The sequence below is a fragment of the Ursus maritimus genome, unplaced genomic scaffold, assembly GCF_017311325.1.
Source record: "Ursus maritimus isolate PB19 unplaced genomic scaffold, ASM1731132v1 scaffold_5, whole genome shotgun sequence".
Classification (NCBI taxonomy): Eukaryota; Metazoa; Chordata; class Mammalia; order Carnivora; family Ursidae; genus Ursus; species Ursus maritimus.
Window position 1 is genome coordinate 83,285,602 of NW_024426663.1, and position 6,310 is coordinate 83,291,911.

At 35.1% G+C, this 6,310-nt stretch overlaps 1 pseudogene; it reads left to right on the top strand.

Annotated features, from left to right (window-relative positions):
- Positions 1-1,240: 1,240 nt before the first annotated feature.
- LOC103680355 lies at positions 1,241-2,193 on the top strand (annotated as a pseudogene).
- The last annotated feature ends 4,117 nt before the right edge of the window (positions 2,194-6,310 follow it).

A 6,310-nucleotide genomic window follows, 5' to 3' on the forward strand; every position in this document is an offset into this window, starting at 1 on the left:
GGCTTTTTGCACAGCATTTTCATAATCCTGAAGAAGGGATGAAAGCTATATGATATTGCCATTTCTAGAAATGTCATCTCTTGTATTTTTTGAATGAGTGCCTATGAGTGCTAAGAGTGATATGTCAGAAGACTCAATAGTGATGATGTAGTTATTTTGCTGTGATCCTCTGTGTTAATCAAAGCTATGACCCAAAACCCATCCCAGAAGGTCATTGCATAATTCAGATAAAATAATTCCAATAAAAAATTATAATGCTGTCCAAAATAAAAAATACAACTATTAGATATGCTACTATGCCATTAGAACTGTCCTTATTAGATGCCAAGATGAAATGGCTTCCCAAGAACGAATTTATCTTATTATACCAAGAATACTTATCAGGTTATAAATTTCCACATTCAAAAGACACAATTTGGAGGAAACAAGGGGAATACATGAAAACACAGTGGGTATTGGGTGTGTGCTGGTGTAGAACCTGGTCCATATTTATACAACTCTGAGAAGAGGGAAGAATGAAATTGTTAAAGAAAAAAGAATACATTTTTTACACATTTTTTGGAAGAGACTGGAGAGCCCATTATCTGACACAGAAAGTTTTTATTCCTGCCTGAGATTCAGTGCTTTAAAAATGTAAAGTGGTGAAGATTAAGATAAATGGAAGAGCTTATTCCTCATGTCTATATCTGTGACTTGGTTTTGGAGATTGGATCATATAAGTCTAAACTAATATATACCTATATTTTTCTCTAAATTTCAAAGCTACACACCATATCCCTATAAATGAACAAATGTATGCATTCAAATGAGCCTCTCACTTCTAAATGGAAACATGAACAGTGGTAAATATGTGGATTATACTAAGATCATCAGATTTATTTTAGTTCTACATCCATGTCTGCCACATATTGATATTGCAAATTGAACAGATATGTGCATATGTACATTTGTATGTGTTTATGGCTATTCTGGGATTAAAATTAGAATTTGCTTTACCCTGATATAACAATCAAATGGAAATTTGTTTTATTCTAGTACCTGTGATTATGTTTTTCAAATTTCAGTTAAAGGGAATATTTTTTTTAAAGGAAAATTTGGTCGGGAAGTTACTGAATATAATCTCCTCAATAACGTTTTAATGTTAAAGTAATAGAGTTTCTTTGATATTTGACGATGATTCTATGTCCATAAGGAACATTTTTTCTTCTGCTTATATCATTAGTTATCACTGGAAGCCAAAATGGCTCAGGAAAATTCCAGCACCATCACCGAGTTGGTCCTTGTTGGATTTTCCAATCATCCCCAGGCTGAGATCCCCCTCTTCTTCCTCTTCTCTGGGGTCTACCTGATCAATCTCTTTGGAAACACAGCTGTCATCGTCTTGGTGGTAATTGATTCCTGCCTCAAGACACCCATGTATTTTTTCCTCTGCCACTTGGCCTTTCTCAACATATTTTACACCACAGCTGTGGTCCCCAAGATGCTCTTCAACCTCCTTGCTTCTAAGAAAGTTATCTCTTATGAACTCTGCATTGCCCAGACCTACATCTCCCTGTTAATGGGAGCAGCTGAGTGCATTATATTGGCAATCATGGCTTTGGACCGTTATGTGGCCATTTGTTACCCTCTACGATACCTGCTCATCATGAACTGGTCTGTGTGTGTGCAGCTTTCTGTGGGGGCATGGACCATCAGCTTCTTTGTCTCAGTGGTGCCCCTCTACTTCACCATGCTTCCCTTATGTAGCCCTTACACTGTTGACCATATTTTTTGTGAAGTACCTGTTCTTCTTCATATGGTCTGTGCTGATACATCCCTACAGGAGACAATGATGGTGATAGGTGCATCCGGGACCGTCTTGCTCCCCTTCCTCCTTATTACTCTATCTTACCTTTGCATACTGGTGGCTGTGATGAGGATGCACTCAGCAGAGGGTAGGAAAAAGCATTCTCTGTCTGTAGCTCTCACCTGACTGTGGTGACCATTTATTATGGGACAGGTATGTTCATGTACGTGAGGCCCAAATCTCTATATTCAGCCGAGGGTGATAAACCAATCTCCTTATTCTATGCTGTCATCAATCCTGCTTTGAACCCACTAATCTAGAGCCTGAGGAATAAGGAGGTGACTGGAGCCTTGAAGAGACTTTTAGAGAGATGGAGAGTTTCCCAAAATCAAAAGATACTCCCTTAAAATGTCAGTAAAGAGAATTTGCATTTACACACTTTAATCCTAATGACATATTACCTAAAAATACATGTAACTCTATGTCAAAAGTATTGAAAATATATCAGGTTATTTTTCTCTGACAGCACTGTATCCTTTTCATGACTAGTGTTAGGAGATTATACTATTTTATTGAATATGTCTGCATATTAGTAAATTAATCCTAACACTGGGAAAGGTACACCTAATAAAGAAAGTGGCATTGAGATTTCAGGTCAGTTTTCTGACTCCATAATGTCACATGCCTCATTTAATTGTTCTCCCCTACAATATTGATGTTCTTATTCTTTTTTCTTTATTAATCAAGTGTCATAGCATCCTTCTTGATTACACTGTATTCCATCCATATGTACTTGAAACATCAATTTCAGGCTGGGAGTGAATCTATAGCATAGTAAATATAATCAAACTAAACAAATACTGAAACTTATGGGGAAAAGCCTTCAATGGTTCTCATCAGACTATTTCTCAAATATTGTGAAATATGATTCAGCTTTTCCTCTCTAAATTGATCAATGTTATCATAAAACAGTGTTTTCAAAATGTCACTGCATCCCTTCAAACTTGTGCTTTTACTCAACTAATGCTTTTCTCAGACAGTGTTTTATATCTGTATTGCAAAGCTCAACTCAGTTTTCACCTTTTCCCAGAAATATTTCCCTAAAAAACAACTTCTCTCACCTTACTGTGAATTCTCCTTTCTTTGACTGAGGACTTTAAACCACAGCTTGTTTCATTGCATGTTTTATTTTGTTAAATTCCCACATTTTTCAACAACCATGAAATGATCCATTTGGGCTACACAGGAAACATTCACTCTTCCCAGAAACCTCATAATCTAATGCAAGAGAAAGTACATGCTGACTTTTAACTGCACTAGAGGGGAAGAAAACTCTACAGCACACTGTAGAGACTTGAAGAAAGTCTTCTTTTTAAAAGTGGGTTAACCTGAGTCATGAAGAATGATAATTCATCAAAAGCACATGTCAAAAGAGAAATTTCAAGTGGAAGTGCAGAATGGAAAAAACAAAAAACAAAGCAACAACAACAAAAAAACACCAAAAATTAAATGTTAATAATTCCCTGTGGCTTGGCTGGATTTCACACTACCCTCAAGGAATATATGCATTTTATTTGGGCTGATACTAAATAGAAGAAAGTTGTCTTCTTCTTCCTCTTCTCCTTCCTCCTCTTCTTCTTCTTCTCCTTCCTCCCCTTCTTCTTCTTCTTCTTCTTCTTCTTCTTCTTCTTCTTCTTCTTCTTCTTCTTCTTCTTCTTCTTCTTCTTCTTCTTCTTCTTCTTCTTCTTCCTTTTTAACTCTCCTTAGTGTCTAGCACCTTGTGCACACTTGATTTGTTGAATTTAATCATATCACTTTATGTGTAATTTAAATATATTTAATTGATGGTGTTTCTGGTGTTCTAATTTTTAAATGACATATCACATTATTTCATATAATTTCTCTTTCTTTTTCAATATTGTATGCCTTTCATTTTCTATTAATGTGGAAAGGTGGTGATTTTTTTTTTTACAAAGTTTACAGCTAGAGCAGCTAATACCATATGTGAAAGTCATTTATGCCTCATTTTCTGGATATGCAATTTAAAACAAAACTTTAATCACACAACTATTAGAGAGTTACAAAATGGTTTTCTGTGCATAGAATTTTAATAGGTCTTTAGAGAATTAAATTCCTTCCTTCTTTTTAAGACTGAATTTTTAAAGTATTTATTTTTTTTCCTTAAGCCATATACTACATCATAAATATTTTTGGCAACATCTACAACATTACTGTCAATAGTTTTTATCTAAGGATATTGAAATGTGCCTGGGTGCCTGGGTGGCTGAGTTGGTTAAGTGTCTGCCTTCAGCTCAGGTCATGATCCCAGGGTTCTGGGATTGAACCCCATATGGGGCTCCCAGCTCAGCCAGGGGTCTGCTTCTCCCTCTTCCATTCCCCCCTGCTTGTGCTCTCTCTCGCTGTCTCTGTCTCTGTCAAATAAATACGTAAAATTAAAAAAAAGAAAGAAAGAAATGTCCCTATTTTTATGTTCATGGTGGTGAGTTTGTTGTGTGATGCAATGTAACTCTTGTCTGGTAGTTCATGTCTATAGACATTATTTCTTCATTGTGGAGAATCTGACTCCATGGGACAAATAGCTACCCAACTGAGGTTCCTGAAATAAGATTAGCTTGCCACAGCCTCCTTCCACTTCTGTGATAGTTTCTGGGCATTCATGAGTGTGATTCTTTTAATGAGTATATTTTACTCTGAGAACAAATATTGATAATAAAGTAAGGTTTAAGATAAGTGACATAAGTTAGTTCCTATGAGGCTCAGTATATTTATTGAATAAACACTAAGAATTTAGAAAGGAGGGTAATTATGTGAGGTAAAGTATGTTGTTAACTAAAATTACTGTTTTGCAATATATAAGTAAATCAAATAATCACACTATACACCTTAAGCTTACACAATGTTATATGTCAGTTATATCTCAGTAAAACTGGGAACAGCAAAAACGGATACCTAGAGTAACTTTTTGTAAGAATAACCTTAAAGCATTTGAGTTGTCCCCCAAATAAGAAATGAACACATGTACACATAATACACACCTCACATATTTGAAAAGAAGATTCTCAGCTTCAGGATAATGACATATTTTTATTTTAATTTACTTCTATTGAGATATAATAAACTATATATATATATATATTTAAAGATAGCAACATAATTAATTGGTATAGGATATGTTGTGAAATAATAACCACAATTAAGATAATTACCATTTTATTACCACATTATTAACATTTTATTTGTTTGTTTTTTGTGGAGAATGGTTAATATCTACTCTCCAAGCAAGTCTCAATTATACAATATAGTAATATTAACTATACTAACCATGTTGTACCTTAGGTCCTCAGACTTTGTTCAAGTAACAACAAATGTGTACCCTTTGACAAACATCTCCACATTTCCCACAACACACAGCTCCTGACAATACCATTCTCCTCTTAGTTTCTGAGTTTTACTTTTGTTTGCTTGTTTTTGTTTCTGTTTGTAGAATCCATGTTAATGACACCCTGCTATATTCGTCTTTTCTTCTCTGGCCTATTTTACTTAATGTAATATCTTCCCAGTTCAACAAGGTTGTCCAAATCACAAAATGTTCTCCTCCTTCATGGCTGAGTAATATTTATTGGTTTGCATATTTCAAACCATTCTTGCTTTCCAGAGATATATTTTAATCAATCATGGTGTTTGATTCTTTTGAAGTGCTGTGGAATTCCATTTGCTTGCCTTTTGCTGTGTATACTGCATCTATTTTCATCAAAGATATTAATACATAATTTCTTTTCTTATAGATTCCTTTCTGGTTTTGTTATAAAGACAATGCTGGGGGCACCTGGGTGGCTCAGCCATTAAGCGTTTGACTTTGGCTCAGGTCAGAGTCCTGGGATTGAGTCCTGCATTGGGCTCCCCACTCGATGGGAAACCTGTGTCACCCTCTCACACTCCCCTTGCTTGTATTCCCTCTCTTGCTGTCTCTCTCTATCAAATAAATAAATAAAATATTTTAAAAAGAGACAATGCTGAAATGTTGTCATTTGCAATGATGTAGATGGAACTAGAATGTGTTATGTTAACTGAAATAAGTCAGTCATAGAAACACAAAATACATATGATTTCATTCATATGTGGAATTCAGGAAACAAAACAAATGAACATAGGGAAAGGGAAGGGAAAATAAAATAAGATAAAAACAGAGGAAGGCAAACCATAAGAGACTCTTAACTATAGAGAACAAACTGAGGGTTGCTGGAGGGAAGGTGGGTGGGGCCTGTGGGTTAAATGGGTGGAGGGCATTAAGGAGGGTTGTGATGAGGACTAGATTGTATGTAAGTGATGAATCACTAAACTCTACCCCTGAAAGCAATAAAAAAAATAAATAAAAATAAAAGAAACCAACAAGAAAAGAAAGCCAGCTTTGGAAATTCAAGTTTGGGAAAGTGAAATATTTGTACATTTGTGAAAAAAAAGACGATGATATGCTCTAATAATAAGTTTTGAAGTATTTCCTTC